The sequence below is a fragment of the Nannospalax galili genome, unplaced genomic scaffold, assembly GCF_000622305.1.
Source record: "Nannospalax galili isolate Female #2095 unplaced genomic scaffold, S.galili_v1.0 scaffold139, whole genome shotgun sequence".
NCBI lineage: Eukaryota > Metazoa > Chordata > Mammalia > Rodentia > Spalacidae > Nannospalax > Nannospalax galili.
In genome coordinates this window covers 5,459,262-5,469,522 of record NW_008345884.1, presented here as the reverse complement: position 1 = coordinate 5,469,522, position 10,261 = coordinate 5,459,262, and positions in this window count along the sequence as shown.

The following is a 10,261-nucleotide window of genomic DNA, read 5'->3' as shown; positions in this document are numbered from 1 at the left end:
GACTAGCACCAAGCACAGATTTTTTTTTTTTTTTTTTTTACCAGGGTAAGTGTTTCTTCTTTGGTCAAGGTGAAAAGTTTTGCAGGATTATGTAGAGTTCACTGAGACTTGTGGTAGCAAGAGGTCAGCACAAATGGCTTGAAGCATCTGTGGTAGAGACAGCACCTTTAGCAGCCAGGGCAATCAGAGGCAATTTCTGTGTGGCTGGCTCAAGACATGCATGTAGTGTTTCAAAGGGCTCATGCTGGCATACAGGTAGTTGAGCTGGCTGTTAGACTGACCGTCTTTTTCCTCAAGACAGACAGGAAAACAAGAGAGAGTTCAATGGCTGCTAGTTAGGGAATCACATTACCCCATTCTCAGTGTATTTGCTTATTTACAGGACAATAAACACCAGAATGGTATTTACAATATAAATTAATATTTTTTTTAACTTTGAAAAAAATTTTATTTTATGTGTATGAGTGTATTGCCTGCATGTATGTGAGTGTACCAGTGTGGTGCAATGCCACGGAGGTCAGAAGAAGGCGTTGGATTCCCCTGGAACTCTGGCGACAAAACTGGCACAGCCTGCAGGATGGCATTGACAAACCTCAGAAGTTTGGAAAAAGCTAGAGAGCTGATGGTGGTGCTGATGTGGTTTTTACAATAGATTACTAAAAAGAGGCCAGCCATGCAGAAGCATGGGCCACAGCTATGTTGTAAATGTGGGGATGTGTTGTGGGTATGTGAAGATTTGTTAAGGGTTACCCAAAGGCTAGAAAATCTTTTACTGGCTCTGGACCAAAAGGAGTGCGCAGAGAGAGGCACGGCTAGTTTGCATAATAAAAGCTGTGCCCCAGGCAGGGGAAGCTGAAAAGGCTAGGGAGGTCCTGGCAGATCCAGTTGCAGAGCTGGAGAGAGAAAAAAGGTGGGACACTTTGACTTGTGTAAGGTCCAAGGACTCAGAGGAAAAGACAGATAATAGTAAAAAAGAAAATGACCTAAAAATAAAAGTAGCTAAAGCTGCCCCTCAGATTCAACCATTGAAACAAAAGAAAAAAAAAAAAAAAAAGCTAACTATGCTGTAACTAGGAAATATTCCATAGTAGAATTGTTAAAACTAGGAAAAACCTACAAGCAAGCAAGCAAGCAAGCAAGCAGAGAGCCTGTAGCCATGTGGCTTGTGAGAGTATGGGATGTGGGAGCAAATGACAGCAGTCTAAGTCCTTTGCAGATGAGTTATATAACCACCCATCTGTCCTTGAGATATAGGCTGTTCAACCTAGGCCAGTGCAGAGGGGAGCAGTCCTTAGTGGGATGGCTGGTTGAAGGCATTAAAGATACATGGTCATCACCAAGGGAGACTAGCATGATTAGCAGGGGCTGGAGGACTATAAAGGAGGGGCAGGCATTACTGAGAGAACTAGGTATGAGAAAAGCAATGTATGATGTCCAGTTCACTGGGCCAGATAAGACTGTGTTCACCAGAGATATGAAAGAAAGCTTAATTCAACTGGGACCTTGAGAATGGTATGGAGCTTTAATGGTTTTACTAAGCCCTTTGATGGGACAGGATCTTTGTAAAGTGAGAGAGGCTTTGGTAAATCTAAATGATGCTGACCAGCATGTAAAATGTGTCTGTAAAATAACAGAACACCCTATAAGAGATGTGAAAAAGACCAGATCGAAGAAATGGTCCACTTGGGTTACTCGCAGACAAATATGGCAGGACTTATGTCAAGCCTAAATTCCCGGAGAAAAAATTGATAGAAAACCAAATTCGGTACTAAGGCATTTCTGGAAGGCTTTAAAACCAGAAGAACAGTTTACAAAAGACATTCGAAGGATTAAAAACTGTACAAGGGGTGGTTAATAATCCCCAAGGATTAAATAAGATGCATTTCTTTTCTGATAAAGTCTATACTAGGGGTGAAAGCAGGTTTTCCCACCATGTTCTCCCCCAGCAACCTGGTGTGGTCAATGGGAAGATGACAGACATGGCAACAGTCAGGAGGCAGACCCAGGGCCTTCCTGACTCAGGGAACCAACAAGTGCAGGGGGGACAGGCAAAGCCCCCTGGCTCCTTAGCCCAGTTCAGGGTCAGGCAACTGGAGCCAACACCTATAAGTAAAAATAAAAGAATACAAAGAGACCCCATGTAAAATCCCCCAAGTGCAAAATGACTCCAAAGGGATAAGTAAAAATCATAAAGAGCTAACCAAATTAATGCCTTGTATCAATGCTATGGTACCTAACAAGGATCTATGGAGAAAACAGTTAATACAAATGAATAAAACCTTTCCATGCTGCATGAGAACTTGTCTATGATTGAATTAATATGTAATGTTAACCTTCCTTTGAGTGTTTTACAGATGTGAAACCCATTTGAAAGATACCTGAAGAAGCAAAGGCCAGCTATAGCTGTAAGATTCTTGGGAGTTTTATGTAGGTTGGGTAAGATGAAGACAGAGACTTCCTAAACTATACAACTGTTAAGAAAACCTACAGTACCAGGAGTGCTTGGCCCCCTATGAGCTGTTGGTCAGAGAGAGATAATATAGGTCTCAAATTCACCAAGGCTATTGCCACTAATGTCAGTTGTACACTAGAAAGATCAGTAAGGCTCTGTTGCTGAAGACACTGCATGTTGTGAGCATGGGAGAAAAAGAAGAGATGGAGCCGAGACTAAGCCAAAAAACCACCAAAACAACAACAACAAAAAACCCTCCGTGCCACTGGATGGATGACATTCATATTGCCAGAAGGCACTATGCAGATGGTTGGGGAAGAAAGGATCCCAATGATTCTATTCAACAATGGACCATGCATGCTGCACACTATGGACATGCCAAGCAATGCCTGCAAGTGCAATAATGGCTCCACCAACATACATACAACTGACAAATTTCTAAATGGATAAAGCCCACTCCTAGTGGTGGAACACACATCTGGTGTTGTAGACCAGGTCAACTCCTTGTGTTGAGAATGGCTACTGGCCCTAGTGGGGAAGCCATCACATGTGTACTGTTTAAATGAATATAGTACACCTACTGGGATATCTTCTAGGCATTTGTATTTATGTTCATGTTTGTTTAAATGTGTCTACTTCCTTCCATTTGTCTTTGTAGTAGAAGAAACACCACTGAAATAGATCAGTGGCCATGGCCTAAAGACAACTAGTGGGGAGGCCCAAGAAGTCACTATCTCACCATGATACAAGAGAGATCACCTTACATCTGTGAAGGCTCAAGGACCTTAGCAGAAGACTGATGGGAAGATTGTAAGAGCAGAGGAAAGGGGTGGAGTGTCCCCCAGGTGATTAGTTCCTCCAAGGGGCAGGGTCTGCTGTCGAGGAGGGACTACTGAGCCATCTTGGGACAGAAGCTGCAAGCTAGGAGGACCGTGTGTGGCAGTGGGTGTGGAGAGAGAGATTACCCTGGCTCCTCATCCGCATGGTTGTGAGAGGGGGCATTTACCGACCTGGATGAGACTGCGGGCCCAAGATGCGTGGGTGAAAGTTAACAGAGACTATGGGTGGGGCTGTGGGCTCTGAGCCAAGGGCACAAGAGTGCTTGTCTCTGTGTAAGTTCCCCCATTAACCCCTTCCCTACCTGAGGGCATAAACCATAATAAACTCACATAAAAATATATTATACAGTTTGTCTGATCTTGCAAGAGACCCCGAGAGAACTCCGGCAACAATTGTTTTTCTCCCTTGGCAGTTTGCAGATCATCATCTAGCATTACGATAGCCACACTTTGATTAGAAGGCTTCCAAGTCAGTTCCTGTTACATCGCTTCAAGTCTTGTATCTTAAGTATGTCCTTTCTTCAGCAGCAGAGTCTTATATACTAGTTCTGCAAGATAACCAAGAGGATTGGTTGTATTATTGCCTGTGTTATTTTGGAGTCTCCTGGATCACCCTCAGCAACAACTCAGAGGGAGGTCTCTTCCATCTGGCACTGTGTTCCTTGCCAAGCAGCTCCCAGTTATACATATGCATTAATGTTTAGGCACTGTATGTGCATTTCTCAGGGGGTTTGGGGGGCATCACATTTCCCTCTGGTTTCCTTAGCCCCCCTAAGATTCATTCATCTCTACTCTTCCTTCTTCCCATCCAACCTCTTCCCTCCCTCTCCAGTCCCAGTGCCCCCATTATCCCCACCCTCCTCCAATAACACCTACCTCCCACCATCCCCCCTCTTATGAGTGCTCCTCCACAGTGGCCCTCTGCATGTTCCTCCCATCCCCCCTCCCAGCTGAACACTCTAAGATTCATTGATTCTTTGTTTTTACTTCGTTAATTTTTGCTCTGCTTTTTATTGTTTCTTCCCATCTACTGGATTTGGGTTTGGTTTGTTCCTGTTTTTCCAAGTTCTTGAATTTTATCATCAAGCCATTTATTTGTGCTCTTTCCGATTTTTTTTTTTTAAAAATGTAGCTACTATAACTTTAACTGTTAGATTGCTTTTAATATGTCCCAGAATTTTTGTTGTGTTTTGTTTTTCATTTTTATTTAATTTGAGGAATTTTTTGATCTCCTGTTTGAGTTCATCTTTGACCCATTCATTATTCAGTAGTGTGTTGTTTAATCTCCATGAACTCATGTAATTACTAGAAATTCTTTTGCTGTTGATTTTAAGTTTTATTGCGTTGTGGTCAGATAGAATACATGGAATTATTTCATTTTTTTCTGTATTTGTTGAGATTTGTTTTGTGTCTCAGTGTGCAGTCTATTTTTTAGAGAAAATTCCATGGGTTGTTGAATGTAATGTGTATTCTTTAGTATTTGGGTGGAAAAGCCTGTCTGTTGGGTCCATTTGATGTATAATGTAATTTAGTTCCAATGTGTCCTTGTTTATTCTTTGTCTGGGGGCCTTGTCTGTTGGAGAAAGTGGAGTGTTGAAGTCACCTATTACTGCTAAGTTGGAGTTAATCTGTGTCTTGAAGTCCAGTAGTATTTTTGTATGAAACTGAGTGCAGCAGAGTTTGATGCACCTGTGCTCATGACGGCAATATCTTCTTGATCAATTGTTCCCTTGATCAGAATGAATTGACTTTCATTAACTCTTCTGATTAGTTTTCATATGAAGTTTGCTTTTTCAGATATTAGAATAGCAACACCTGCTTGTTTCCTGGTCCCACTTGCCTGGAATATTTTTTTTTTTTCAGCTCTTCACTCTAAGGTTTGTGCCTATCTTTGAAGGTTAAGATGAATTTCTTGTAGACAACAAATAGATATATTCTGTTTATTTGTTGTTTTTTTATTTTTATTTATTTTGTTTGTTTGGAGACAGGGTCTTCCTGTTGCTCGAGCTGGATCTCTGCCTCCCAAGTGATGAGATGAAATGAATGTTCCGCTACTCTTGGCATGATTTTGCTTCTTTTTTGTTTGTTTGTTTTTTTGAGACAGGGTCTCCCTGTAGGCCCCCAGGTGGCCTGGAACTCAGTATGTAGACTAGGCTGACCTTGAACTTACTAGAGATCTGCCTGCCTCTGCCTCCCAAATGCTGGGATCAAAGGCATGAGCCACCACACCTGGTCGTGATTTTGCTTCTTAATTCAGCTAATCTGTGCCTTTTAATTGGGAAGTTGAGGTCATTAACATTTAAAATTATTATTGAAAGATATGTGTTGATTGCAGTATTTTTTTTTCTGTTTGTGTTTTAACTCCCGTATTGTCTTTCAGTAATTTTAGCCTCTTTTTTTCTTTCTGTAGCCTCTTGGCTATGCTTATTTTTCTCTTCAGTCCATGGTATTGCTTCTCTGTCAGGCTGGTTTGGTGGACACGAATTCTTTTAGTCTGTATTATGGAAAGTTTTTCTTTCTCATTCAACTATGGCAGATAGTTTTGCTTGGTAATGTAGTCTTGTTTTAGAACTTGGAGTGCACTGCTCTTGTGGCTTTTAAAGTTTGACTGAGCAGTCAGCTGCTATTTTGATGTTATGTGTGTGTGTGTGTGTGTGTGTGTGTGTGTGTGTGTGTGTGACTTGTGGTTTTTCTTTTGCAGCTTTCAATATCCTCTTTTTGGTTTATATATTTAATGTTTTAACTATAATATGCTGTGAGGAGCTTCTTTTGTGGTCCTATTTGGTATTCTGTGTGATTCTTGTATCTGTATAGGTATATCTTTGATTTGGGGAAATTTTCTTCTATGATACTGTTGAACAACTGGTCTGTGCTACTAACCTGGGATTCTTCTTCTTTTATGCCTACAATTTGTAAACTTTTCCTTTTACTAAAATCCCAAATTTCTTGCATATTCTTTTCATGTTTAAAAATTCTGTTATATTATTTGGTCGAGTGGTTTAAGTCTGCTACTTTATCTTCAGGCCCTTATATTCTGTCTTCTCCCTGATCTACTCTACTGGCAAGGCTTTCTCCTGAATTTTTTAAATTGGATATTGAGTTTTTAAATCCTGTCTTTATTTCAGCTTGAGTTTTCTTCAGTATTTCTGTCTCTTTACTGAATTCATTTTCCAAATCCTGAATTGCTTTTGTCACTTCATATATTCAGTCATATATTTTTATTTTGTTGGGCTTCATTCAGGAGTTTATTCCTATCTCCTTTAAATTCATTGTGATGTTTGTTCATGTATTTTTTAAATGCCTTGAATTCTTTGATCATGTTTATGACTTAAATTCTGTGTCTCGTGGCTCATCTGGGTAATTCTCATTGTGGAATATTTCTATAGGACTACTGGGTTTTGGGGAGGGGGCATGTTATCTTGGTCTTTCATTTTTTTTTTTTTTTGTATTTTTGTGATGTGACCTGGAAATATGGACTTCTTTTGTTGGTTGTATGTCTGATATGAAATTCTAGCCTGACTTTGTTTAATGGAAGTTTGGTTCTGTTTTTATTGTTGCCCAAGCTTGGCTGATGTCAGATCAGGTATGAAGAGTTAGTAGGTCAATTTTTCAAATATTCAGAATTGATTTCTGTTGGCAGGGTAACTCAAATTCAGTAGTAACAAAGAAAGAGAACAAATGTGACTCCTAGCTGGATGTGCCTGGACTGTAGCACAGATTGTATGACCCCTGCTAAGCCTGTGAGTGTGGGGACAATGGGGGTAGGAGAGTTTCTGGGGAATCCACCAGGCTGGGCTGGTGTCTGAGCTGCTCGACACAATCTAGGTCTTGGAGTGTGGATCTGTCTCAAGGCATTAATGAAACATGGATCTAATATTCTCCAATTGGAAACACAGATCTGTATTTTATGGACTCTATGACATTTGAAAACATGTTTAAGCTCTTTGGGCCTCAGTTTGTTTTCTATTAAGTGGAAATATATATTAACAATTTGCCTTGAAGCTGTTGTGCGAATTAAACAACCCAGCATGTTGATATGAGGTAGAGTCTTATAAACCACATTAGTTTTTAAAATTAAATTGCTTAAAAACTTATTTATAAGGCTTAGTTGGTGCTTAGTGGTAGAACAGTCAGCATGTGTGAATTTGATCCTCAGCATCATGAAAAATATAACAATAGCTGTTATTAGTTTTATTGAATAGAATTATGGATACTGAAGGCTGAAAAATATTTTAAAGATTATTGAATGCATGTGTTTAACTCTATTTTTCTTTTTTAAAGCATTTTATTTTTTTAATTTTTAAATTTTTTTAGAGGAAGCATTTCATTACAGCTTTAACATAATAACAATTTCCAGAGCAAAGATACATCTCCTTCAAAAGTGGCTATAATAAAATTTTTAGGTTTTCTGTTGAATTAATACAGTTATACAATATTGAACTCAGTATAAACCCTGTAAGACATAAAATTGAATGTTTTTAACCTTTAAAAAAGATCTCCATTTCATTAAAAAATATATATTTTTTTTACAGAAAGACTCATTGTTTTTGCTAATAACACCTAGATGTTGGCGCATGCATCTCTAATCTGTATGTACCCGATTATTACTAGTCATGGTCAGTTGCACTTGGAGCCTTGGCACCTGTGTATGGATATAAAGTCATCAGGTAGATTTTGATGGTAATGTTTATCATCTCTACTACTTAACATGACATAAATTTTTATGCTTCCTCCTCAAATCTAACTCATTTTTAAAATTTGTTGATTTTTTTGGTGTATATCAGACAGAACATCACAAACAATCTTATTCATCTGTATACCCACTTCCCAGATAGCACCCTCCTATAGCCTACCCCCCACTAGAGCCCTTTTACGCTTCTCTGTTACTGTCTGCTGTGGTGTCGGTACCCCAAGCTGCTCCCCAGTACTTGTCCATCTGGTGAATCTACTCAGCCTGTCTAGAGGTCTTTGTTTTAGGAAGGTCAACTGTTCCTCATCTATCAGCAATCAGTTGTCAGTATTCCTTTAGATATGATTTGGGCCTGCTGTTCATTTTCCCAGTTTTATGTTGGGTTACTATTTGGGAGTCTCTTGGGTGACCCTGGCCAGCAACTCAAAAGAAGGTATCTGGTATTGTTTCTTGTTATGTAGCCTTTAGCCAAACATAAGGACTCTTAAAAAATTATATTGGCCCTTTTAATCTTTGGTTATACTTTCCTTTTTGGGTGTTTAAGGCCATACGGTTGGCCTAGATAAACCAATTTATTTTGACTCTTAAGGTCGTTTGAAGATCTGTTCTTCAGGGGTCACATGGGCTTGGGAGGAGCCCCTGGCTCCTTTCTTGTACCAGTTCCATCTATGTGAAGATAAGTCAAAGGTCCTACTTGACCATGGGTGGCTTCTCTTGGAAGCATGGAGGAAATGTTTCCTCTGTGTTGACCCTCCTCTTTGTAGACTGGACACTGGTTCAAGTCCATCTCGTGGGGTCTCCACGGCCTCCTTGATCAAGAGGACAGGTGATTCTCCACAGTTACAAGACATTTTGAGAGATGCTCATAGTCCCCTGGAACTAGTCCCCTGGAACTAGGAGGGCAAGGAGCAAAAACTATCCTTTATGTCCTTCTGACCAAATTAGTATAGGCCTCAAAGTATGTCTGTTAAACATCCAAGACGGTTAGTTCCATCAGTCTGGTACTTTTAATTACTATGTGCTGTGTAGATAAAGCTTGGGCAAATACCAAATGTTCTCAGATAAACCTTGCCTAGACATATATGTCCTGATCTGACCAAATTATAATTTGTTGGTAGGTTGTTGGACTAATATGGTTTCCTCTGTTTTTTTAAAACTAGCTAGGCATTATTTATCTCTCACATTGTCTAACCCTTCCATCATGGTTTCCCCAATTAAGTTGCCCCCATTTTCCCCATTTCTCCCTTAATAATACCCTTCTCCTACGGTCCTACCTCTCTTGAGCTCCTTCTTTACCTTTATCCCTTAGCTTCCTTATGTACCCTTCCTTCCTCCCTCCCTTAAACTAACCCAAATTTAATCCATATCTCTCTTATTAATGCCTGTTTCCTACTGTTATTCTCTTTTCAGATTGTATCTTTTCCTTTGCCTCCCTGGTTCCTTTCCATTATCCTGGATCTTGTAGTTATGTCCAGATACATATTCACTTATCAGGATTTGGTGCTAGGATCCACATATGAGGGGCAACATAACTTTGAACGTTTTTTTTTTTTTTTTTTTTCTGAGTCTGCGTTACTTCACTTAGTATAACAGTTTCTAGTTCCATCCATTTTCCTGGAAATTTCATGATTTCATCTTTCTTTACTACTGAGTAAAACTCCATCATATAAATGAACCACAGTTTGATTATCCATTTATCAATTGAGGGATACTTAAGTTGCTTCCATCTCTTAGCTATTGTGAAAAGAGCAGCAACAAATGTGGATGTACAAGTGTCTCTGTAATAGGATGAGGTCTTTGGGTATATTCCAAGGTGTGGTATAACTGGATCAAATGGTAGGTTCATCTGTAGTTTTTTAAGAGTTCTCCACACTGCTTTCCATAGGGGTTGAACCAGTTTGTAGTTCCACCAGCAGTGGATGAGTATTCCTCTTTCCCCACATCCTCTCCAACATTTGGTATCATTTGTTCTTTTGATCTTAGCTAGTCTGACTGGGGTAAGATAAAATCTTAAAGTGGTTTTAATTCACATTTCTGTAATTACTAGTGATGTTGAACATCTTTTAAAATGCTTCTTACCCATCTTTGTTTCTTCTTTTGAGAATTCTCTGTTCAGCTCCTTTTAATTGGGTTACTTCCTTTCTTGATTCTTTGATTTTTGAGTTCATTATAGGTTCTGGATATTAAACCTCTGTCAGATATGTTGCTGGTGAAGATTTTCTCCCATTCTGTGGGTTTTCTCTTTACTTCCCTGGTTGCCTCCTTTGATGTACAGAAGCT